The 26162-nt window shown below is 39.8% G+C and overlaps 1 protein-coding gene and 1 non-coding gene across 7 annotated transcripts in view; both read left to right on the forward strand.

Moving 5' to 3' along the window:
• Positions 1–26162, forward strand: part of PRICKLE1 (prickle planar cell polarity protein 1) — a 107182-nt gene that overhangs the window by 28098 nt on the left and 52922 nt on the right. The gene's annotated exons all lie outside the window — the stretch shown is intronic.
• TRNAT-GGU (transfer RNA threonine (anticodon GGU)) lies at positions 9488–9560 on the forward strand. The gene has a single exon. It is a non-coding gene; the product is annotated as a tRNA-Thr (tRNA).

The following is a 26162-nucleotide window of genomic DNA, read 5'->3' on the forward strand; positions in this document are numbered from 1 at the left end:
AGCGTTTTGCCTCTATCAAGGCCAGAGAACCTCCTTCAGTGAATTCAACAAGCGCTTGCTTAAGGCACCCTTGTAAGTGGCCACTTGAACATAATCAATAGGGCTTTATGTCTGAACCACAGACAAGAATATGGATTGTATTCAGGAACTAAGTGGGGTGGTAAACGTTTGCTTACCTTCAAAGTGGAGTTAAGAGGTACATAATATTACAGACCTACCTTCAGGCTATTCGTAAAGAAAATCAAATTTGGTGATTAAATGCTGAAAGGTGTAATTCTTTTTACTTTCTGGGTTCCCTAGGATAATGAAAGGTTTATATGCGCTAGGAATAAGAGTAAGGTTGTTGCTAATTCTGAGTAACCATGTAACATACAAAGAAATGCTGTTATAGGAATAATGGTTATTCTAGAAGGATCCTAGAGGGACGATTTTAAAAAGCTCTTCTTGAATAAGTAAGCTTTATTTCTTATTGTTAAAATATTTAGACTCTTATAATTTACAAATACTCGTGTGTCACATTTCAAAATTATGTGTTAGACCATAAAAAAACATGAGAAAAAATTTAACCCTGAGCTCTTGTGTCATTTGAAACTTGAAAATACATTAGAAATAATTATTTTTGTACATTCTTATTTTAAAAATTAATTATATGTATGTCGTAATCAGTACATATGTTGTGAAAGATTTTAAATTTTGGATGTGGGGATAAGAAAAGGAAAGCAAAGAAACATTGCTAAACTGATTTTATAGTCCCACAGAAAGATTATTGTTTTCCACATATCTAAACAAAATAATATTATTTAAACCCCCCAACATATTTGGCCTAAGTTTATTCTATTTTCCTTTATAATCTAACAGAATTTGTGTATTCTAAAGGAGTTTGAAATTTTTTTTTAAAGCTGCCCACTCAAAGCAATACTTTTAAGTGGACCATCCCCTCCAAGTGTCTGTATCACACTACCTAGTATGGCACTCTTGGTTTAAAAAGAGGTCTAGGTCCATTCTCTGTGATTCAGACTAGAGAAATTTTCATATTAATACCCATTATTGCCCAGTGCCTTAGGGAAAGAGTTGATGAAGGGAACTTGAACCTGGGTTTTAGGGGGAAAGTTCCATATTTTAAAACCTCCACCTCGAATAGGACTTGGACTTGTTGATATTAATAAATGCATTCCCTTGCTTCTCTTGGGTTTGGCTAAAAGTCTTTATTGAACTTGGAGCTTCCCATTTTAGTAGGCATTTGCCTTGCTTCGTGTGATACTTTTGCTGTCTTACAGGTTTCTATTAATAGTTCCTCCACTGAATAATTTGTGAACTGTTAATGGGTCTAAAAGGGAAATACAGAAGTCATCTCCCACCTTTGGAACGTCTTAGTCCAGACTCCTTTTAAAAGGATCATTAGGGAAAAAAATTTCCATAGTTTTCTTAGAAATAGTGTCTTTCTCCAACCACAATTCTGGTCATTTTTATACTATTTAATTCTAGAAGTTTCCATTTAAAAATTGAGTTATTTTACTTTTTTCTGGTTCGTTCATTTTATTTTCTAATTTCTTTACAGTAAGAATGATAGGTACTGTGTAGTGAGCACTTAATACCTGCAAGGCTTACATACATGCATTATCTCTTTTGATCTTTACAATGATAAGCAAAATGAATGCAGTTCTAAGCCCCATTGTAGTATCAGCTTATTTAATGCTTACATAACTTGATGAGTATTTTTATTATCACCCCTTTTCAAAGGAGGAAACTGAGGCAGACATTCAGTGATTTGCCCCAGGTCACCTAGGGTAAGTGGCAGCACGGGAGAGGCACCCTGGTCCCCCTGACTCTAGAACCCATATGCCTTTTGATAACATAATACAATGGACATATTTGTTTGAAACTTTTTAAAAAAAGAAACTGAGGGTGGCATACAAATATTCATATCCTAAAACACCTCTTCCCTCTTTGCCAAAAGATTTGTTGTGTTTACTCAGCTTTAAAACAGGGTCTTTATGTACATTTCTGATAGAACGGCCGCTTGTGGTACTGCTCACAGCTATCTCAGCCCAACTCTTTCAACTTCCTCCCTGGATTCCTTTTCAAAAGAAGAGAGAGGATGCCTTCTTTCTGGCAATGATGCCCCTGGCAGGGGTGATCCCTCAGGAATCGTGATGATTCCTAAGATTTTCCTGCTAGTTTCTACCGTAAGACTGGCCATAATGATAATAAGAATAAAAATGACAAAGATAACTCATATTTGTGGGCACTTTCTCTGCTCCAGGCCCTGGACTAAGCACTTTTCATACATTATCTTTTTTTTTTTTTTGCGGTTCGCGGGCCTCTCACTGTTGTGGCCTCTCCTGTTGCGGAGCACAGGCTCCGGACGCGCAGGCTCAGCAGCCATGGCTCACGGGCCCAGCCGCTCCGCGGCATGTGGGATCCTCCCGGAGCGGGGCACGAACCTGTGTCCCCTGCATCGGCAGGCGGACTCTCAACCACTGTGCCACCAGGGAAGCCCCATTATCTTTTTTGATTTTCACAGCCCTCTATGGTAGATACTATTGTTTTCTCCATTTTACAGAAATAGAAAATAAGGTGTTAGGACATTAAGTAACTTTCTTAAATGTATACAGGTAGTGAATGGCTAATGGAGATTTTAATCAGTGTCTGTCATACTTTGCAAAACCCATCTTCTTAACCCCTCTGCTGTTCTGTAGGTTAAGGACCATAGTAATAACTAGTTAAACATTGTAGAGCCAAAGTGGGTTTTTTTGGTGGGCTGGAGTGGTGAGGATTAGCTGTTTCTTACCAACTGGTTTTAAAAATTCAAAATCCTTCGTTACATTGGTTAAAAACTGGACAGTCTTTGCCTATGAAGTTAACTGGGCTCTAACAGTGGACGCATACAAAAGCAGACAGTCAGCTGGCTTCTTTTCGGAAGGGAAGATGTCCAAATAAACATCTCCTCCTCCCTTGGGCCACACACACACAGAAGAAACTGGCTTGGAGCTCTTGGCCCAACGTGTGTGTTTCTCTTTCCTCTATTCTCCTCCTGCTTTATTTATTTGCCACCATTCAGAGATGGCACCCTTATTCTTTACAGGTGGATCAATATTTACAGCCATTCAGAGGAGACGTTGGCTCTTCCCGTTTTCTAGGCTGCCGTGTAACAAAAGCTGCCTGTTTTTCTTCACATCTGCTAGCAGAACTGCAGTTAGATTTAGCAGGAGCTTTGAGAGATGGCCAGTTCAAAGGAATTTTGTTTGGAGCACTCAGCCATTTTCCTGTTTGCTAGGAGAGGGAAACATCCCTCCGAACACAGGCATGAGACCCAGAGGCGGGTATGTGGTTCAGAGTGGACATTTATTTCTCATCTTTATTTTTTTCTCATGATCACCTCAACATTCTGATGTGTGATCACAGCCATCTGTACAATTACAGCTATTTAACCTACCATAAGTTTAAAATTAAAGGTTGCATAGGTGCATATTAACAAGGGTGGTGCTGATAAATTTTAAAAACCCAGCATTTTAAAATTAATGAATGTGATTGGCTTTAATTATAAAACAAAAATACGTATGTCTAGCAGGCTTCCTCAGTAAGACGCTGACTACAGCACATGTTTCCTCAAATAATTGCAGAGCTCAGCTTTATCATTAAGCAGATGGTTTCTATTAATTCCCAAGGAAAGTAAATGATTGCAATTAACCAAATACTCAAAACTTGAGGATTTTAGAGTTCAGTCCTACGATTTCCAGCATGAGTCTGTGTGTCACCCTTTTCCTCGAGGGATGCAAAGACAATTTCATAACATCGCCCATTTTATAGGGGGCCTTTGAATGTAATTTTGAGAGTTCTCAAAGCTAAGTTAGTGCTAGGTCTCTGTTGTCTGGCTGCTTCTAAATTTTTGTGGTATTTCTGTTGTTTTGGTAGTAGAGAAGAGGTTGAAAATATTCTAAATTTGAGTATCAGCAGGGTGGAAAAGAGTTCCAAAACCCTGTAAATTCAGGTAGTACCATAGAGGTCATTTCTTTTAAACAAATGCTCCTTTGCTTCCTTGCCCTGTTGTACAACATGCGTGAGTCTATTTCATTGGCTTGACAGTTTCAAAGAAAAGATAAACTGTTGGAGAATATCCCCATGCAAGTCCACCCCACCTCCAATTAAATAGACTATAATGTTTGCAGTGGATTTCTTCAGACTTGTTGATTTTAAGCAAATAATATCGATTCCTCTCTTTTTCATTTTAAAATTAGTCATTTGCTCAACAAAGTTTTGTTTGGGTGGGCACTGTGTGCAGGATGCTAGAGCTGGAAGGAAAAAGGTTTTTGTTCCTGATTTCAAGGAGCTTACAAAGCAGGTGCAAAGACAGACATTGTAAATGGTCACAGTTCTAGGCTATACATGGACAGGAGCATCTCAGCACATGGGCAGGTGTCAGGAAAGAATCAGTGCAGAGAAAGGACTTGAGCTAAGGCTAGAAGGATGAATAGAAATGTTCCAAGTTGTCAGCACAGTGGGAGGGGAGAGTGTTTGCAACACGGGGAGGCCCCAAAGCAGGGTGGGTTCCGGGACCTCTCAGGTAATTAGATGTTGCCAGGGTGCAAATTTCAAGGAAAGAGTGTTGGAAGCTCAGGTCAGACGGGTCGGCTGGGGCCAGATAATGATGCCCTTTTCTGCCTTGCTAAAAAGGAGTTGAGATTTTTATCCTGCAAGTGATACTCTTTGTGGCAGCAGTCTGGAGAATATATAGATTATAGGAGGTGAGACCAGACTGGGGAGATAGTGACCCATCCATTAAAGAATCTAAGGAAGAGACAGAAGTCCATGGGGACTTTCAGGTTTCTGGATTAGGCCACTGTTGGGAGGAGGCATGCGTATCCTATGAGATAGACTGTGGAAGGAGAAAGGAAAGGGTGCCTAGAGTCACCCAAGTGGAGATGGTCAGTAGCAGTAGGGTGGAAGATGGGGGCATTACACCATCCCAGGGCATAAAGGAGACTTTGAGTCAGTGGAAGCCCCACTCTGAGAACTCTGCATATGACCCATGCAACTATGTTAAGATAAGCACAACAACAGGTATTTCAACCCGTTCCCTCTTGTGTTTCTTACACTTTATTTTGTATTCTCACAAACCCCCATTTGGTGTGGATTCTGCTGTAGCTTGTTGGATGTATGTTCTTACCTCTGACCAGCTTCAGCAAGACCCCTCGATGCCACAGGGCAGATGAGGAACGCTGGGATGGGTGCCAATTGTTCCTTAATGTTACCCCTCATACCTTTATTCTAGCTTCCTGTGGGGGGAGGCGACCTTATCTAGAAAGTTACAAGTTCTCTCCCTTCTTATGCCAAATCGGGGAACCTTCTGAGACTCTGGACTGCAGCTTTATCATTAGTTTAAATTGTAGATGGGGGTTGGACAGGCCAGCACATTCTTTCCATCTGAAATAATGACCTTCCTCTTCCCCACCTCCTCTCCGGAAAACTGACCTTTAGGGCCCAGCTCAAATTCCCCCTACTCTTTTTTTTTTTTTTTTTTTTTTGCGGTACGCGGGCCTCTCACTGCTGTGGCCTCTCCCGTTATGGAGCACAGGCTCCGGACGCGCAGGCTCAGCGGCCATGGCTCACAGGCCCAGTCGCTCCGTGGCATGTGGGATCCTCCCGGACCGGGGCACGAACCCGTGTCCCCCGCATCGGCAGGCGGACTCTCAACCACTGCGCCACCAGGGAAGCCCCCCCCACCCCGCTTTGACCACACCTCCTGAAAGGGAGCCAGCCCTTGCTCCTTGGAACTTATTATTCCGGACCCTTTATTCACCACTTAGCTTATACGGTCTTGTGTAGTTATTCCGGTGTGCGTGACTGCTGTGTACTCCTAGATGGACTGTCCCTGGGGGAGGACCCAGGATTGTCCTTTCTGTCGCCTGTATTACGCTTATGCTTAGAAAGCATGAATACATATTTTTCTGTTCATATATTAGGGAGATTTAAAGATAGAGGATATGTTTTCTACTACATATACTGTGAACTTTAACCTTGATTTTCTTCTCTCGTAAATTAAAATTGTCACTTATAAAAATCGCTGCTTCATTAGGTACATAATACTGTTCATCTGAGAACCTTGAAAGTAGGTTTATCCAGTTCCTGGTTTTTAATCTGAATTGTTCTAATAATGGTAGCTCATACTTTCTGAGCCTCACACATTTTATCCCATTTGGTTTTTAAAAATAACATTGTGAATTAGGTGTAGTATTTTCTCCATTTGGCAGCGGGGAAGCTGGGCCTCAGAGAAGAGAAGTAACCTATCCTGAAACACACAGCTCCAACTCTACATCCTGGGGTTTTGTCTATTGCATTGTGCTACTGACTCTTGTGTGTCTATTACATTACATAACTGCCCAAGTACTTCCTGGGTATCTGTTGTTAGCCTCTGTTAGAAGTGGTTAAAACTATCTGGCTCCCAACCCCTTGCTCTTTTGACCACGGTGCACCACTTCCTATTATCAGCCCTTGCTAGGAAGATGCCTCAGGTGGAGGTTTGAAAGTACCTCATTCTAAGAGCCTCCCCATTCTGAGATTCAATGTTACCAAAGCTAGACATATAAGGGAAATAATATTACAGGGGATAGAAATTATTCCAGCTACAGAAAATAATTTCACATCTGCTCCAGATTGCTCCTGTTAGTAATAGTACGTGCATACTTGGAGCCTGCAGCTAATTACAGAAAACAAAAACAAAAAACAAAACTCAGGGTCTCTTTTGTCAGAACTGTTAACAAGTAATCAAAATGGCTGGTTTCGGTTTCTTTCTTTTCTCTTCTTGCAAAATAGTTGAAATGCAATGAAAGTGAAAGGCCTAAAGACACACAACAAAACATGGAGAGTGAGTTCTTGGAAAATGCACAAAGCTACGTAATTCAGCCAGTAAATTTAAGAGTTTTCGTGCCTTGTTAGAAAATCTGATGCTGGTTGAAGTCAGCTTGAGAAATTCTCAAGTACTAAATGGAAGATTTGCCACTTTAAAGGTTTCCAAGTAAAGAAGAATATTTAATTCTTTCATCAATTTGCCTCAGATAGTCCCGAAAGCTGGATAATACAAAGAGGCAGCAGCAAGTCAGGTGAAAAATTCCTTCCATTGTATGAATCTGTTTTCATTTAACTTTTGTTAGTGTCCACTACACCTATTTTGTCTTTGTATAACATAATTTTGTCTGTGATTGATTATCCATCCATTTCAAATGTATGTGGACTGTGATTTAATTAACTTTACCCTTAAGCAATGTGTTTTGAGACATATTAATGAGGTGGGAGTCTTTTCAGAGTATTCATAACTTATACTTTTATTTTGGCTTAGCGTCAAACTTTGAAATTCTGTGAGGCAAAGGGCTGAATTCTGAGCCTGCGTGACTCCAGGGAAGGTCTCCCATATATTTTCAAGCATGTTTGCTCATCATTGTTTAGAAAAGACTACTTTCTCACATCTAAAGTAAGAAACTAGAGATTTCTTTCTCTACTGCCAATTAAGAATTTACTTGAAAAAAAATCTTTGGGCTGCAGAGATGTTTTTCCTGAGTCCTTTAAATTAGTTTCATGACATTCCTCTTTTAAAAATATTTTAATGTGTTGAATTTTAATGTTTTCTAAGAAGATACTAAAACAAAATACAAATAACCGACTTAATGTATGTGATTTGAGAAGATGAGGTATTTCTCCTACATTCTGCTCAATGCATACTTGCTATGAGAAACTGCAGAATGCATCCTGGCTTTATGCATTTGGATATCTATATCATTCATCCAATGACATTCAACAGTATTTTTAAGGCCCACTAACCATGTGCTAGTGGTTGTCAAAATTCAGTGTGGTCGGGCTTCCCTGGAGGCGCAGTGGTTGAGAGTCCACCTGCCGATGCAGGGGACACGGGTTCGTGCCCCGGTCCGGGAGGATCCCACATGCCGCAGAGCGGCTGGGCCCGTGAGCCATGGCCGCTGAGCCTGCGCGTCTGGAGCCTGTGCTCCACAACGGGAGAGGCCACAACAGTGAGAGGCCCGCGTACCACAAAAAAAAAAAAAAAAAAAAAAATTCAGTGTGGTCACCTTAGGAGTTCACGTTCACTTCTCCTCCAAAGCCAGTACTAGGAAAAGCAGCTAATCCTCATCTACTGTAAGAGGAAGTCAGAGATAATGACTAAAATTTTTAAATTAAGTATAATAGTTCTACATATTATTTAGAAATATGGAGGTAAGTAGTGGAAGAAATAACTACAAGAGTTAAAAGTGGTTGACTCTGTTGGTCAAGGGTGGCCAAATGACTACTGTTTCTGTTGTGAGCCTTTTAGCATTGTTTTGCTTTTAAAAAGTGTATGTGTGTGTGTGTATATAAATCTTTGATAAAAATAGACATTTTCAAAAGCATAACTAATTTTACCAGATGGTTAGCATTGTTCTTAGAGTTTTGGGTAGAGATTGAATTCTGTCCATATCCTGATGGAACTCCCCTGTCCTGCAAAAGGTAAGGCCCACCATCTTTACTTGGCAGGTGGAGGAAAAGGCCTGAACCTGCAGTTGGGTCCATGAAGGTAACACTGGGAGGTGGAAGTAGGGCAGATTTGGCTCACCAGATTCCCAACCCAAATAATGAATGTTGCAGAAGGATTTTAATTGGTAAAACATGATACATTTACAAACATAACATAAAAAATAGCTACAAAAATTGAGAAATTGTTGAGGAATAGCCTATCTACATAGTACCAAAAAAATTACGTATACTAACGATTGACAAAAACAAAGTAAAACAAAACCCACTTTTAAAATGGAGAAATATGGTGCTCACCAACTAAACGGAGTGATCACTCTGAAATTCCGTAACAGTGGGGCGATCTTATACGTTTCTTGATGTAGAACAATAGGAAGCAAGGTGAGATGTGAAACAATGTGAAACATACCACCACCAGTGAAATCTTCTTTCCAAGAATCCAGTCAAACCTGACCCAGGTTACAGGATATAGAGGGCCTAGCAGAATATGTTAAAAGACGATATAAGGAAACAACCAAATCCAGAATGTGGCCCTTCTAGAAGACAACAGTTGTGATGCTTCATAAAGCCAGTGTGATTTAAAGAAATGATGGGAGGGCTTCCCTGGTGGCGCAGTGGTTGAGAGTCTGCCTGCCGATGCAGGGGACACGGGTTCGTTCCCTGGTCCGGGAAGATCCCACATGCCGTGGAGCGGATGGGCCCGTGAGCCATGGCCGCTGAGCTTGCGCGTCCACAGCCTGTGCTCCGCAACGGGAGAGGCCACAACAGTGAGAGGCCCGTGTACCGCAAAAAAAACAAAAAACAAAAACAAAAACAAAAAAAACAAAAAAATAAAAAAAATAAAGAAATGATGGGGACACTATTCTAGTCTAAAAGGTCTAAAGAGACCTAGTGACCAAATGCAGTGTACCACTTTGTTCGGATCCTGGTTAGGTGAGGGTAAAGCTGCTATTAAAACATTTTAGGGAATTCCCTGGTGGTCCAGTGGTTAGGTCTCTGCACTGGTACTGCTGAGGGCCCAGGTTCAACCCCTGGTCTGGGAACTAAGATCCCACCAGCCAAGTGGCGCAGCCAAAAAAAAAAAGAAATTGAAAAACAAATTGAAAATTTTGAATAGAGATTAAATATTTGATGATATTATGAAAAATTATATAAAAACCCTAGTTTTAGAACCTTACTTGCTTTGACAGTGGAGAAAATAAAACCAAAGGCCACAAGAACCACATCTTGGTGAAATCTAGTGCTGCCACAGGCGAGTTCTCAGTGCTTCCCTCCCCACAGCCCTTTTCTCGCCCTCTGCCCACAGAATGACGTGGATGGAGTTCCTACCTCTGCCACGTTGCTGGTTTTCTTGGGCATGCCATCTTCCCCTCAGACCTTCATTTCTTGATGAGATAAAATAACTGTACCAACCTCATGAGGACCATGGTCAAGTGAGTTCTGTTATGACCTTGTCGATGGGACAGTGCTATGCACACGTGCAGTGTCAAGCCTGTTTCTCTTCCTTGCTCCAGGCCGCCCCCCCCGCCTCGCGCCTGGGCCGCCCCCCTGCCCCGCACCTGTGTGCTACAAGCTTATTTACTGTGTCAAGTGCCATATGATCAGTATTGCATTAAATGCTCCCAGCAATCCTGTTCTCATTCCCATTTCACAGATGAAGAAACTGAGTCTTAAAGAGATAGCTAATTTTCCTAAGGCTGACATGATGAGGCTGAGTGGAGAATTTATATGACTGGAGGGGGCCTGGATTCTGTTACTGACCAGCACTGTCATAAACATCTTCAATGGGAATGTGTCCACCGCCCTCCCTTCGGAGACAGGTCACCCTGATGCAGGGAGTGTGCGCATCAGACCCCTTCTCACCTGACTGTGCTGACACACAAGCCCTTTCTTTGGCTGATGATGGGAGCTTGGCCAGCCCGCGCGATTGTTCCTGGGACCACTGTCTCCTGTCCCTGATGAGGAGAACGGTTCTTGTTCTTTCTCTGTCAGTTCTGCGCTCAGTAAGGAAAGAGAGGAGTTGACATGATTCTTGTGTAGGCAACAACCAAACTAGATACTGAAGGACAAAAACAGTCCTCTGTGTGAACTAAGTCAAATTTTCCCCCTGTGCAATATAAATTATGTATTTGTCTACTTCTACTTCGTTCTCAGCTACTTGGACCTCACTTCAGCAACCCCATGACTGAAAGTTTTCTTCTAGAGGAGTGTATCTAATGTTACTGACTCAATCTGGGTATTGATACTATATTTATTGAGATTGTACTTCAATGTCTTTGAATCATTTTCTCTCTGAATAGGGGCTATAGAGCATTTCCAGGTGAGCAGATAACATACTTGTTTTGAAAAAACAAATCCCCAAATACATCTTTTATTTCTCTCATAAATAGATGTGTTTTTTTAATATTTTAAGGGAAGATTTCTAGATGCAAACACAAAGTAAGAGGTCTTAAAGGAGCTTGATGAAAGTGAAGGAAAATATTTCATGGCCACTGAGCTATGATATATCCCTTTCAGATCTAGTAAAAATAATTAAGGTTCATTTAAAGCTTACTGTGTGTTACATGCTTATTTACTGTGTCAAGTGCCATATGATCAGTACTGCATTAAATGCTCCCAGCAATCCTGTTCTCATTCCCATTTCACAGATGAAGAAACTGAGTCTTAAAGAGATAGCTAATTTTCCTAAGGCTGACATGATGAAGAGGCTGAGTGGAGAATTTGTATGCAGCCAGTAACTCCAGACTCAAACTCTCAACCATCATACTGCTGCCACCTTCCTGCCAGAGAGCAGTCTACTCTCCTCCTAGGGGAAAAAATGCTCATTTAGTTACCCTCCCCAAAATGAAGTGGGAGTTTGAGGAATCTTAGCACAAACTTTTATTGGCTTAGGTTGTGTAGCATAAATAAATTTATTGATTTAACTCTTGAAACATTTCCATCTTTTAATGTGTCCAAGAAGGTCTTAAACAAAACTAGGGAGGTTCATGACATACTCACAGTGTAATTCCTGATTATCTTGACGAGGTGGGATGATTTTGTGTTGTACTCATCGCAGTTGATTTTCTTACACCGGCTCGAATGCCAACTGGAAGAGATATCAGATAGTCTTCTCTAGGACATTGGATTGTAATTAAAGGGCTCTTCTGTTCCACTGCTTCTTTTACTTTCTCTGAAGTCCAAAATCAAAACCAGAACTCTAGCATACTTAACATTTCTTTCAGTCTTGTGCATTAATAAAACTTTTTTTTCTTGTTGCTTTATAAGGAATACATTTAGAAAGGCACAAAGGACTCATTTCTTTAAAAGCTTAATGCATAGATATGTGACTTTTAGATACAAAAGTGATTGAACTCTTAAACCTAATGCAAAGTTCTTAATTAATAACTGACTACATATAGTAATCACTGAAATTTCTAGGAAAATGGAAATTGCTGATGGAAAACTATGATAAGAATTATAGAAGTGCCTGCTCATACCAAGACAGCTGTCAGCTGTCCCATTAAGAAAGGGTGCCCTGTGTTTCCAGGCTAGGAAATAAGGCCACAGTAATTTAAAGACACAGATAAAATTTCTTATTGTATTATTTTTGTAAATATTTTAATCATTTTCTAATTTTAGAGAGAAGTTGGATATTCAATTGTACTTTCAGGAGACTATTTAGCATCCATTCAGCTATCAAATATACCTTATATATTTTTTCTCAACTATTTAAAAATTATTTTAAATATGTATGCTTTAGTAAAATTCACAGTTCATTTTAAAACCATTAAATACAATTAATTCCTATGTGTTTTCTTGAAGTTGACATAGTACAGCTACCAGTGTCTCACTTTTGGGAAATCAAAGGCAATGAATGGTTAGATCAAAGACCTGGTGTCTTTTGAAAAGAAAAACAGGGAATTTCCTGGCAGCCCAGTGGCTAGGACTCCGTGCTCTCACTGTTGAGGGCCTGGGTTCAGTCCCTGGTCAGGGAACTAAGATCGCACAAGCTGTGCGGTGTGGCAAAAAAAAAAAAAAAAGAAAGAAACTGTTTATGTGTGTGTGTTTATGTGTAGCATTGCAGTAACTTGCACCAAATATAATGCATTTATAGATAGGAAAACTTACTCCTGGTCTGCCCCTACGCTGTGCAGTCATGATGAAGGATGGGAAGTATAAGATGTGGTGCTCTATCTTAAGCAGCTTAAAATCTCATGGGGCAGACAAAAACATCATACACATTAAACTGTTAGGACACTAACTCTTGCAGTATTAACTGCAGTATTGAACCAGAACCTTGACACTCCATACTGCCAAATGTGGTCCTCAGACCCAGCACAGTTCTGCGGACGGAAGCTTATGAGGACTGTATAATGTCAGGCCCCATCCCGACCTATACTGTATCAGCATCAGCATTCGTACATGATCCCCACAGACTGGGTACTCTGCCTATTAAAGTTTGAGAAGTGCTGAGCTGGAATAAGGCAAGCAGTGTGTTTTAGACCCCACAGCACTGTCCAGTGAACTTTCTGCAATGATGGAAACAGTCTCTTTTGTTCGCTGCCCAATACAAGAGCCACCAGCTTATGTGGCTGTTGAGCACTTGAAACGGAGGTAGTGCAGCTGAGGAACTGAATTTTTAATTCTAAATTTAAACTTAAAGAGCCGCATGGGGCTAGTGGCTACCGTACTGGACGGTGCAGGAGAAGAAAGCACTGGATGAAAAACCAAGAGATTTAATACTTGTTTCAGCACTAATGATATGGACCACCTGGGGGAAGTACCCTTAACTTACTTTGCCTCAGGTTTGTCATCTGTAGATGATGGGTTGAATTAGATGATCTTAAAGGTTTTTTGTGTTTGTTTTGGGTTTTTTGGTTTTTTTTGTTTGTTTTTTGTTTTTTTGTATTACTGTTACAAGACTGCTTTTGTTGAAAGAACGCTTCTTTGAACAACTGAGTCTTGACATGGACATGCCATTTTTAAGAGTATATCCTGGGAAGAGTCAATAAAGTAGGAAGGAAAGATGGATTTATCTCCATGAAGGAGGAGGGCATAGTTTGGTACTCAGTACATACAAAATATTCAGAAAATGTCTTGTTCCCGCCTTATCCCCAAAGCCTAGATCACTGTCTGATACACAGTAAACACTCACTGTAAATTTGTTGCATAAGTGAATCAATGTGATGGTTAAATGACTGCTCAAATCATTAGAGTTGGTATTTAAGTACGTTTGACTTGGTCCATTATTACTGGGTTTTTGTTTTTGTTCCTTGGTGCATTTATTCAAGAATAGTCTCCCCTCAGGTCCCAGTTAACACAAAACAGATAATTCAGGAAGCGTATTTGTGTTGAGTGAGGCGTTTTAATTTAGCAACACCCAAATGGGATCTTTATGTTGAGATCTTGTAGAATGGAGAACGAATATAACTCTAGGTGGGCTACATGTAATTTTTCCAAACAGTTAATTGAAGAGCATTCACCTCCACTAAATATGAATTAAATCTGTGATTTGGGCATGAAATTTAATGAGTCTTCATAGCAAGTAGGGTGAAAAACCTACACATCTGCACAGCGAGTTGGGAAGAGGCCCCGTTTGAAGGCTGGACACACAGGAATGTAGGAACCCAGAAGCCAGGTGCTCTTGGTAAGTTCTGGGGCCCTGGATCCTGCATTTGGCAGAGCAGTTCATGTCCCGCCTCACTGAGGAGGGAGCCAGATATAGAACTGCTCAGGGAAATACAGTAATTGGTCAGGAGGAGAGATGAGCTACTGAGAGCTATGGTGGTAAAGGCCAGAAAAGTCTTGCAGGGTTCATGTCCTTTTGTAGCAGCTGGAGGCATTTTTCACCATGGCTCTTTGTGGTGTCCCCCCTGACATTCTCTTCTCAGTTCCTAGATTGATTTCTTTCTTTAGCAGCTTTATTTCTGGAAACAGACCAGAGTCCACTTAGATTCCTGCAGTTCTGGTTCTAACTAAGCCTTTCTGCCCATAGCTGCTGCTGCTACCAGGGCTGGTCTCTCATCTTCCAGGTCTCCCTGTCTTTTGGCCTCTGCACTTTCGAGCCCTTCATTATAGAGTTCAGTGGACGATGTTTATGTCTAGACTAGAGAACCAAGACTTTCTTTTTAATCAGGTGCTGTTTTTACTGCACTGTGTTCAGTTTGTAGGTAAATTATGATGTAGGTATGCTCACCTGTGCTTCCTTCCTTTTCCCTCTGGAGTAGCTATGAACTCCAAGGGGGAAAGGGACTGTGTCTTGTCCATCAACCTATTTCTGCACCACAGCGCGGAGTCTGGCACCCCTCAAGCAGCCAGTAACTCTAGGGAATGAAATGTTCCAGTTGCCTAGGTGTGAAGAGTCATGTGCTCAGCCCTAAAGCAAGCCAGGGGTAGGGTCTGCCCTACCAAAACCACTGTAGACTGAGAGTGGGGGAGGGAGAGCTGCCCAAAGAAAATAGTTTTTACTAGAAAAAAATGAAAATAATGTGTCAGGAAGACAAAACCTGCAGGTATCTCCTATAGCGTGCTACGCATATTTTTCTTTGTCCTTCCTCTGTGGTTCAGACATGAGCGAATTTGGTCTTTCGTGTCCATAAGATAGGTTTCTCCTTCTAGGAACAGAAATCTCAGTTTCTTTGTTTTTTTCCAGTATCCTCTTTCAAAACACTCTGCCTTTGCCCATAACTCTGGTGACAATGGATCAGGGTGCAAAACTTGGAAGGAGAGGCAGTTCATCCAAGAGGATGCTGTGTCAGCAGACCCCCTACCCTGCCCTCTACAAGTCATGTCACCTCAGACAAGGTTCTAACCTCACAGGTGCTTCATCATCCCCATCTCAAAGGGCTGCTGTGAGGAATTAGTCCATGATTGTGTGTAAAGCTCTTAGCATGTGCCTAGCTTCTCAAAAGTGCTTATATTTTATCTACTGCTGTCGTTGTTAATACTAGCAATGACCATGCTTACACACTGGCCCCTCTGCTAGACTCCCACGGGCTGGAGTGGCTCCAGCCTTCTTCCACTCCCTAACCCTAACCCAGCCAACCCTAGATTCCTGAATTTACCTGCTCTCGTCCACCCGGGGCTGGGACATGCACATCTTCAGCAAGGCACTTCTTCCCGCTTTTTCCCTCTCATCCATCAGGCCTCAGCAACAGTGGGTTTGTCCTTTGTCATTGGAGAGGGCTTTCCTGACCACCACCCTGCTCCTGCCCCAAGCCCCAGTCTATTATCTTCTTCCATAGCACTCTCTTCTTTTCCGTTATTTTCCTTACCACCATTTAAAATTATTTTTGTATTTTTATGTTTTTGTATATTTCTCCTATCTGATATAAGCCCCACTTTAATGCAGTAAATAGGAACTCAGTAAATATTTATCAGTAAAATTAGTTAATGTCAGACGTTTTCTGGACCTCCTTAAGGGCCCCAGGAATTTTGCTGAGGATAAAATGAGGACTGCCAGAGAGCTAGACAGTGATGGGGAATATTGAGAAGAGATGGTTGAAGAGGAAATATAGGCTGGTTTGTCTTAAGAGCCTTTTGTGTGGGGTTTGGGAGGGTGGGCTACAGTGATGGAGAGGGTCAGCAGAGTACGCTCTCTGCTGCTTGAAGGTGGATGCCGAGCTTGTAACAGTCATTTTAGTGTAGTCTCACTTTTTCAAAGTGGATTTTGTCTGTATTTAGCATCTTTGCCCATTTAATATATTTTCTTTCTCTTTTTTTGTGTGTGATTTGGGGTACGAGGAGGTGTTGGTCACATTGCCTATTTATTATACAATTTCCCGAGTACCTTGAATGGAAACTTTATAAATAATGGCTACTTATGATTTTTGTCTAGACTTGAAATGGTTATTTAACAGGCAATGAAATAATTTACTCACAGTTCTTATACTGTAAATACACACACTGCATTCAAGGGGCAAATGTTAGGGCTCATGCTCAAAATCTTGTACATAGTGGTGAATTATTCTCTGAGGACGATGAAATTTGTATTCACTAGTATGAAATACAAAATAAATACAGTTACTTTTCAGGGATCAAATTCTTAGAAAGAGTTGAATGTCTAAGGTCATCATAAATCTAATCAGTGCTGACTGGAGCCTGTTAACAGAATCATTTCTTAAATTCAAAATAATACAGGTTTATTTTCAAACATTTAGAAAATACAGAAGAGAAAAAAGAAAACAAGAAAATAACTATAATCCTGCTTCCTAGAATAATACCGTGAGCATTTCGGCATATACCCTCCTATGCTTTTTTCTCCTGTTCATGAATTTTTAAAGCATATGATTAGAAACATACTATAGATATTTCATATAATCTGTTTTGAAATTTTCATACATTATTAACTACTTTCTAGATCTAAGTATTGTCTGTGACTGCACTGTTCAGTACTGTCACCACAGCAGCATGGACTGTTAAGCACTAGAATTGTGGCTAGTTAGAATTAGGATGTGCTGTGACTACAAAAAAGCACATCAAATTCCAGAGGAAGTACATAAAAAGGGAAAATGCCTCATTATTAATTTTTATTTTGATTACCTGTTGAAATATTGGGTTAAATAAGATATAGTAATAAAATTAATTTCACTTTTTAAAAACTTTTTTTCATGCACCTATTGGAAAATTTAAAGTTACAAATATCATACACACTCTATTTCTGTTGGACAGCACTGGTTCTATAGCATCATCTTTATAGCTGCACAATTTTATACCACTTGAATATAATTATTTAACTAATTCTTAATCAGTCCCATAATGTTGAATCTTCAAGGTACTTCTTATTTTTCAGTATTAAAAATTACTCTTGGAACACGCTGTACATAAATCTTTTTGCACATCTCTGATTACTTCTTTAGGATTTACTGCTAGAAGTAGAAATGCTGGGAGAATGGAAATTCCTTTTTTTTTTTTTGGCTGCGTTGGGTCTTCATTGCTGCGCACAGGCTTCCTCTAGTTGTGGTGAGCGGTGGCTTCTCTTGTTGCGGAGCACAGGCTCTAGCCACGCGGGCTTCAGTAGCTGTGGCTCGAAGGCTCTAGAACGCAGGCTCAGTAGTTGTGGCGCACGGGCTTAGTTGCTCCGCGGCATGTGGGATCTTCCCGGACCAGGGCTCGAACCTGCGTCCCCCGCATTGGCAGGCGGATTCTTAACCCTGTGCTAATAGGGAAGCCCGAGAACAGAAATTTTTAAATGAGAAATATGTTATAAATAAATGAAGAAAAAAATAATGCTTTTGTTTCTCATTATGTTATCATCCTCATAAAGATATGCTTCTGATTATTAACTGTTGCTCATTTTACATTGAATCAAAAATATCACGTCGACTATATTCAAATAAATCAAAATTAGCTCTAAGTTGTCTGTAAAGTTGGCTCGAATTTTCATGTTTTATGTGAATTGTAAGGGGTTCAGAGTTGGACTCAGCATTATTCTTCCTCCCGAATTAAAACGCATACGCTTTCTCGGTTGTTGCTTGTAGACAATCATGAAATGGAAAAGGTTAACAGTATATAGTTTTTTAAACCTTTCTGATTTATCTTTGTAAAACTACATCATGTGAAGGGGGAGGGGGTTGTGAGCCTAAAAGATCATTTATCAGAGATCCAGAGTATTTGATCTATCATTGGTGGAAAGGTACCACTGTTTTAACACTATCGTACATTAAAAACAAAGCCTTAGGATGTTTAGCGGTAAGGCATATGTTCGATGAACCAGGTTGTGCTTTTCTTGTAATATTAACTGGACAAAGTGCACTTAATTTTTTGTGTCACTTGGCCAGTAGATCCTCTGTGAAACCTTCCTTGCTTATTTAGGGTTTTTGCCTTTTGTACTTTTCTCTAGCGTCTCAGGGACTCTTAGAGAAAAAGTCAGGAACCTTCAGGAGTTACTGAACTCTCTTTCGTTTCCCCAGGGGAGTAGTAAAGAAAATGCCGATTCAAAAAGAGAGCTTATGTTTGACTAGGGAAGTTAGCAAGTCATTAAACAGTGACTTCAATATAATTTAGGGGGAATGATTCATGGCATTTCTAAAGTAGAAAATAAAGAGTTTCAGGTTCTCTGTCAGTGTTTCATTTAAAATAATGAACTACATTGTCTACCAATGGAAGAAGCAGAAATAAAAATCCATAATTTAATCCAACTTGACAAATTCTTCCTTTTTCCTAACTTTGGATCTAATGAATTTGATCCAAACCCTACCTCCATGAACAGAAACTCCAAGCTGGATTTTTCCCCTTATGAGGGAGGGGAGAAGAGAAGACTGACTTTCAACGGAATGGTATTCAGAACTACCAAAAAAGAATTTTTAGTCCCCGAAGATAATGTTATGTAAGACTCTACTATCTGTACATTTTGGATTATTATTTAGTTGCTTTGTCTTCCCTCCAGAGGAGATAACCATCCAAGATAAAAATATTTACATAACTCTTTTATTCCTAACTTGCAGTGAATGTTTCCCATCTTTGCCATCTGATTGCAAAAAAAAAAGATTTCTCCATTTATTCACTTTAACATGAGTCTTCAGTGAAAATCATCTTTTACAGACTTTGCTGTCTGCCTCTCACGTTCAACGTACATGAAAGTACACCATGTCGTACTAGCTTGGGATAGTTTTGTTTTCGATCGGATATAGTAGCAGTAGATCTGAGATGACCTGACTTCTGTAAGAATCACATTTTTATCCTATGGTGGCATTTTAAATAAAAGGCTAGTATTTATTTCATAAAAACAAGTAGCAAAGTACAAGCACTTCATCATTACTCTGTTTCTAGCTTGACTCTTGTATCTCCCAGGTAAGTAGACAAGTATGAGAAACATTTTTTAGAGGTCATTCATTTAGATTTCTTTTAACTTGTATATATAATTAATAGCTTAGTTTAATTCCATATTAAATCTTTGCCATCTGCAGGATTATCATGCAGTGGCGACATACAAGTCACACAGGAACATGTTTAATTGAGTAATTAAGCCTACAGAAAATGCTTCCAGAGAAATATTTTGATTACAAATAAAATCAAAGCAAAATATCTAGTTTTGAAGGACTAGAAATTTTTCCTAATTAAAAAAAGAACCTGCCATTTTTTAGTGTAATTTTATAAGTGTTTCCGTGTGTAGTGCCACAGAGCAGAAGGTCTAAATCTGACACATCCATTCTTTAAAAAAAAAAAGTACAGAGGAAGAGGGGCTGCTTTCAAGGGAAGCTGCCCTTAGTGGTGGTACTTCAGAGGCAAAGAGCCATCTTTTGGTTTTCACATGAAGATTTATGTGAGAGGCTACAAGGACTGCTTTCTAACTAAGATGCTGGAGGTCTGTGCGATCCTTAAAAAATTAGCTAATACAGCTCATTCACATGCTCGTCATACACCTACATGTTAGGTATGTGATGATTATTTCTTGATTTTTTCACACTCAACAGATTAAAAGAAAATTTTTTTAGTACAGTTTTAGGTTCACAGCAAAACTGAGAGGAAGGTACAGAGATTTCCCACATACCTCCTGCCCTGCCATGTGCACGGCCTCCCCCGCGATCAGCATCCCTCACCGCAGTGGTACGTTAGTTACAATTGATGAACCTACACTGATGCATCATAATCACCTAAAGCCCGTAGTTTACATTACATACAGTTCATTCATAGTGTTGTATATTGTATGGGATATGACGACCTGTATTCATCATTGTAGTATACAGAGTATTTTCTCTGCCCTGAAGATCGTCTGTGCTCCACCTTCCCCCAACTTCTGGCAACCACTCATCTTTTTACTGTCTTCTTTCCCTGAATGTCGTATTGTTGGAATCATACAGTATGTAGCCTTTTCTGATTAGTTTCTTTCACCTAGAAATATGCATTTAAGTTTCCACCATGTCTTTTCATGGCTTCATACCTTCTTTCTTTTAGAGCTGAATATTCTATTATCTGAATGTACTACAGTTTATTTACCCATTTACCTATTGAAGGACATCTTAGTTGCTTTCAAGTTTTGGCAATTATGAATAAAGCTGCTATAAACATCCATATTTCTGTAAACATAAGTTTTCAACTCCTTTGGGTAAATACCAAGGAGTGTGATTGCTGTATCGTATGGTAAGAGTATGTTTAGTTTTGTAAGAAACCACCAAATTGTCTTCCAAAGTGGCTGTACCATTTGCATTCCTACCAGCAATGAATGAGAGTTCTTATTGCTCCAGATTTTCACCAGCATTTTGTGTTGTCAGTTTTCTGAATTTTGGCCATTCTAATAGGTGTGTCAGTGGGTATTTTTTGAGCCGCTGTGAGAATATCAAATGGAGTCTCATGTTATATTCCAAACATTTCTAATTACATCAAATTCTGCCTGATTGATAGCTATAAAAATTTCTGGCAATTTAAATTTAATACATTTAACTTTTTCCTAATACCTAAGATCTTTAAAATAATAATGTTTTATTATGAAATAATGTTTAAAGGCAACTGTAAAACCAGGCCATAAGTATTATGTTCTTATTTTTATAAATATGAAGACTTCTTGCAAACATTCAGTTTTTCTCAAACTTAAGAAGTTTTTCTCAAAACTTTCCTTAAATATAATGTTTTCCACAGTAAGACTTCCATACAGATTTAGCTTTCCCATGTAAATTTGAGAAAGCTTGCACTTCATTTTATTTGTTTAATTGCTTTATGGCAAAAAGATACAAAATAAAACTTTAGATAGACATTAAAGAGTATAGAGTATATATAAAATTTTTAGTAGATTGATTATCATTAGATACAGAACTTGGGTAGTTATTCCTTTCCAACATCAATACTCCTTGATCAGGTCTTGCTTATTTTAAGAATTTTCTTTCTCTAATTCCTAACATTTTTATCTCCATTTTATAAATTTATTTATTTATTTATTTTTGGTTGCACTGGGTCTTCATTGCTGCACGCAGGCTTTATCTAGTTGCGGTGAGCGGGAGCCCCTCTTTGTCACGGGCTTCTCATTGCAGTGGCTTCTCCTGTTGTGGAGCACAGGCTCTAGGTATGTGGATTTCAGCAGTTGTGGCACGCGGGCTCAGTAGTTGTGGCTCGTGGGCTCAGGAGCGCAGGCTCAGTAGTTGTGACACATGAGCTTAATTGCTCCGCAGTATTTGGGATCTTCCCGGACCAGGGCTCGAACCCGTGTCCCCTGCATTGGCAGGTGGACTCTTAACCACTGCACCACCAGGGAAGCCCTCATCTCCATTTTATAAATGAAAAAACTCAAAACACAGGAGTTCAGTAGATTCAAGTAGTTTTGAGACCCAGTCCACTGTTTTATTCACTTCCTGCTTATCAAATTCACGGACACGCGTTTATTAAGTGCCCTCTGCATGCCATGTCTTCATGGGCTCCCAGTAAAGTCTTCTCATGACAAGGTGTCCTGGTCATGAGATGGGGCCTCCAGTAGTGCTTGTTGCCTGCTAAGTGAATCTTGAGTTGCATCTTGGGTTGGAAGGAAGAGAGAAGGAGGCAGTTTTCCTTTAGGAAAACACACCCTTAAATTCTACCCTTTCCCAGTGACCCAATCTGACTTCCTCACTTCTCCTTTCTTAACTGCTTGATCATCTGAATGTGTAGAGATAATGCTGGTCCACAGTTTGATATTGGACACACTGTCCTTGACAAGGCCATTTCACAATGGCCCCTGTAACATTCAAGCACCATAGACTATTGTGTCTTCCTGGGAACTCGCCCTCAAATCTAAGCCTTCCTCTCATTTTCATTGCCACACTTAAGGCACCGTGATTATTTAATAGCTTCCCAACTAGTCTTTCTGCCTAGGCTTCTTTCTGCATTCCTCTGAACCATTTTCCACACTGCAGCCATGGTCCCTGTTCTGAAGAGCAATCTGATCATGGCCTGGCCCTGCTACAACATGCCAATGGATCACCCTTCACCGGAGTTCTCATGCAAGGCCCTTGCAAAGTGGTCCCAGCCCACCCTCCAGACCTCTCTGGCCACGATTTTGCACTTGCACTCTCTGTTTCTCAACCACGGAACCTCTCACTACCCTCTAGGCAGGAAAACACACGGATTTCTTGGGAAAAGGCATTCATCCCCTCCTTGCCCATTATGATGGTCTTTGGTCCATTCGTAATAGTGACATTTAACATCTGTTGAGCACTTACTGTGTAGAAGGCATAGTGCTTTATATGAATGATCATTTTTATTGGTGCTGTTGATGTAGGTGCCATTATTGTCCCTGCTTTAGAGAATAGGAAATGGAGGCCCAGGGAGGTGGCACAGCTAGTGAGTGGCAGAGCTGCCATATGGACCAAGTCTTGATGATTCTAGAACCCATGTCCTTAACCACTGTGCCTTACTGTCTTCCAAACAAACATTTCTTCTAAAAAGGATCATAACTAATAAAGAAGAGTTTTAAGGTAAATGTGAAAAATTTAAACAGTAATTATTACAATAATATTTACTCAATAATTTAACTTTGGTTTTTATTTCAGGAAAACTTTAATCTACTATTGGGTTAGTAGGAAAAAATTAATTTAAAAAGGATTACATGACTAAAATTCAGGTGCTTGCACTTACTGGTTCTTTGTTTTTCTATTATTTGCAGTGTTTCAGAATAGCCTTGATTTTCATAATCACACATTCTATACAAAACAACACTTTGTAAAGCTGCTGTATTATAGGTGTGCTTGCTGTTTCAAATTACCTGTGTTGCAAAGGCCATTTTAATGGAAATAAAATTAGCTTAAAGATAGGAAGTGCCTTTTATCAATGAAGGCATGGTCAATTCAATTAAAGTGTTAAAATATATTTCAGAGGAAAGAATGTTTAGGGTCATAAGTTAATTCAACATTGTTGAATTGTTGTTCCTAGGCACTTACTATTTGCCTGGGGACGAGTACTGTGTTTGGTACTTTGAAGATAAATGTTATTTACAAAATGCCTAGTTAATAAAAACTTGCTTCAGAATGCTATGTTTGACATTCAAAATCTTTTTTTTTTTTTAAATTTTTATTTTGTCTGCGTTGAGTCTTGTTGCTGCACCCGGGCTTTCTCTAGCTGAGGTGAGCGGGGGCTACTTTTCATTGTGGTGCATGGGCCACATTGTGGTGGCTTCTCTTATTGCAGAGCACTGGCTCTAGTCGCGCGGGCTTCAGTAGTTGCAGCACGCGGGCCCTATAGTGCACGGGCTTCAGTAGTTGTGGCGCATAGGCTTATTTGCTCCGTGGCATGTGGGATCTTCCCAGACCAGGGATCGAAACCGTGTCCCCTGCATTGGCAGGCGGATTCTTAACCACTGCGCCACCAGGGAAGTCCCTGACATCCAAGATCTTTATCCTGAACTTTGTGGCTGACACGGTTTAATTTCATTTAAGCATGGGATAAGTTTGGTTAAGTTTGCAGATAGATAAAAGTTGCAGGTTTATACAGATCACCTGTTTTGACTGTGTTTGTAAGATGTATTTCCATCTGTACTACGTAATGTGACCCCCAGATTTTTACCCTTTAATACACCAAGAGGGTTCTTATTTATAATTGGGCATTCCTTGAGCCATCTCCCTGAGAATGTGAAAGACGTGCATATGAAAATCCATTGCTTCCACCCGTCTTCTTTCTTTCCTTTCTTGGTCGTTTGAAGACTCAAGAAAGGTGGTTAGTATCAGCCTATTTTTTCACACAGGTTGGGAACAGATGCACTTGTGTGAAAAAGAGTTTATTGAAATATTTACCAGGTGACCTTTTTGTGAAGTAGCCATTAAAAGACCTAGTTCCCTGTGTCCTGTTCACAATTCAAGAGATGCCCCTGCATCAATTGGGCTAGAGGGAAATTCAGAAAATGGGCAACTTGATTAACCTTTAAATGCCTGCTCCAAGTTTAAAAAGAACTTTGTAAAAGAGGTTTTGTTTTTTTTTTTTAATCACCTTTCAACTAACATGAACTGCTTTGGGACATGGGCAGTCTTTATATTGAAGTGGTTAAGGATAAAACGGGTGGAGTAGCACAAAGCTTGCTTTCTTTATGAGAGTTCACTGAAAATTCCTAGATCCCTTAAGATCAAATTTATGTAACATATCCACTTTAAAAATAACTTTGCCAGTGTCTTGCTTTAAAGAAAGATTCTGTTTGCTAATGGAAGAAAAGAAAACTTTGCTCAGCCACCAAAGTAATAAAACTCACTTGGTGCCGTGGTGGGCTTCCCACAGCAAAGTGCCACAGGAGGTGCAAAGGAAAGGAGCATTAATGTGGCCAAGTCCCAAACCCCGCCAGATGTACATAGCTCTCATTTTCAAATTTTTAGGGTATTTTTTGACTGTTGGCTACATCTATTAAAACAAGATACATTGTCAGATAAATATACTTTCTCTTGTCACATTAGGTGGTAATTCTATGGACTGTGCTGTGGTATAATTTAGAAACCAGGGTTTACAATACCAAACTTGCAAATTTCAAGGCCAAGACATAGCCTGAATTATCTGAGTAAAACTCAGTAAAACTTGTCTGCTTTGATCTGGTTCTATTGCAAATGGACTGTAGTCATTTAATTCCACATTATTCTAGCTGTACAAGCAAAGTAGAAAATGGCAGTCCTAAAAAACCCCTGATTTCATTTGAAGTATTTAGATAATTAAAACCAAATTGGGTTGTTCTGAGGGTAGTTGTCTCACTCTTCACTGTTGGTTTATACAGCTAGTGTCTTCATAGGAGACATTCTCAGTGCTGGGAGAAATGGGACAGATTGCAGCAGACCATTTCTTCTGAATTTTAACTGGTTGGTTAATTTCCACTGTTAATCACTTTTAACTGTATTCCCTTCCTAACGGTCTTGAAACTGAAATACATTGTGGTTTTAAAAGTATTTCTCTTCATCCATTAACAGTGTAATTGGCAAAGAAATATAGTGTTCCTCAAAATAAGGTTTTAAAGTTTCTTTGCCATCACTCTTTTGACTTTCAATTGTATAATCAACATTTGTATTAATACAATATAAATTGCCTAGATTAACTCATTTTCCTTGTATCAGTACATGTAAGCACACACTACCAAACATGACATTACATCTGATTCAAATTGTGCATATACTGAAAAATTTCTTTGACGCTTACATTCTGATTTGCAATACCTCACTGTATTGCTAACCAACCAAATTCAATCAACAGTTTGAGGCTCTGCCTAAATTAAAGAACTTTTTCTTAAGTTCAAAACCTTTTGAATTAAAAGTGTATTGTTAGGTTATACAGATAACACAAACTAAAGTGAAGACTTAATCAAATTAAAACAATGTAAAGGACTGTTTGGCATGGATCTTGTTCACTGAATCTCCCCACTGTGCTAAGCACTTTTCATGCATCATCTCATTTAATCCCCATCACAACTTGGTGAAGGAAACTTTACATCTCCATTGCGTAGTGGAGGAAAATGAGGCTAAGAGAGAGTGAAGTGACATGCCCCCCTCAGGAAATTACTAAATGGGAGAGCTGGCATTCTAACTCAGGGCTGTCCTTCTGCACAGTGCACTGTCTCTTAATATTCTTCTCATGTATGTCGTCCACCAAGGCCCTGCATCTTTCTTTTCCACATGTTAGGTTGGTTATGGCGGAAGAACATGGTGAGCGGTTCGGTTGCCAGGGTGTATTGGGGGAATCATCTGTTCTCCTGTGCAGATTCCATATAACTCTCTTACTTCCAGGACTCCAGATCC

Source organism: Globicephala melas, chromosome 10, assembly GCF_963455315.2.
Source record: "Globicephala melas chromosome 10, mGloMel1.2, whole genome shotgun sequence".
NCBI classification, from domain to species: Eukaryota; Metazoa; Chordata; class Mammalia; order Artiodactyla; family Delphinidae; genus Globicephala; species Globicephala melas.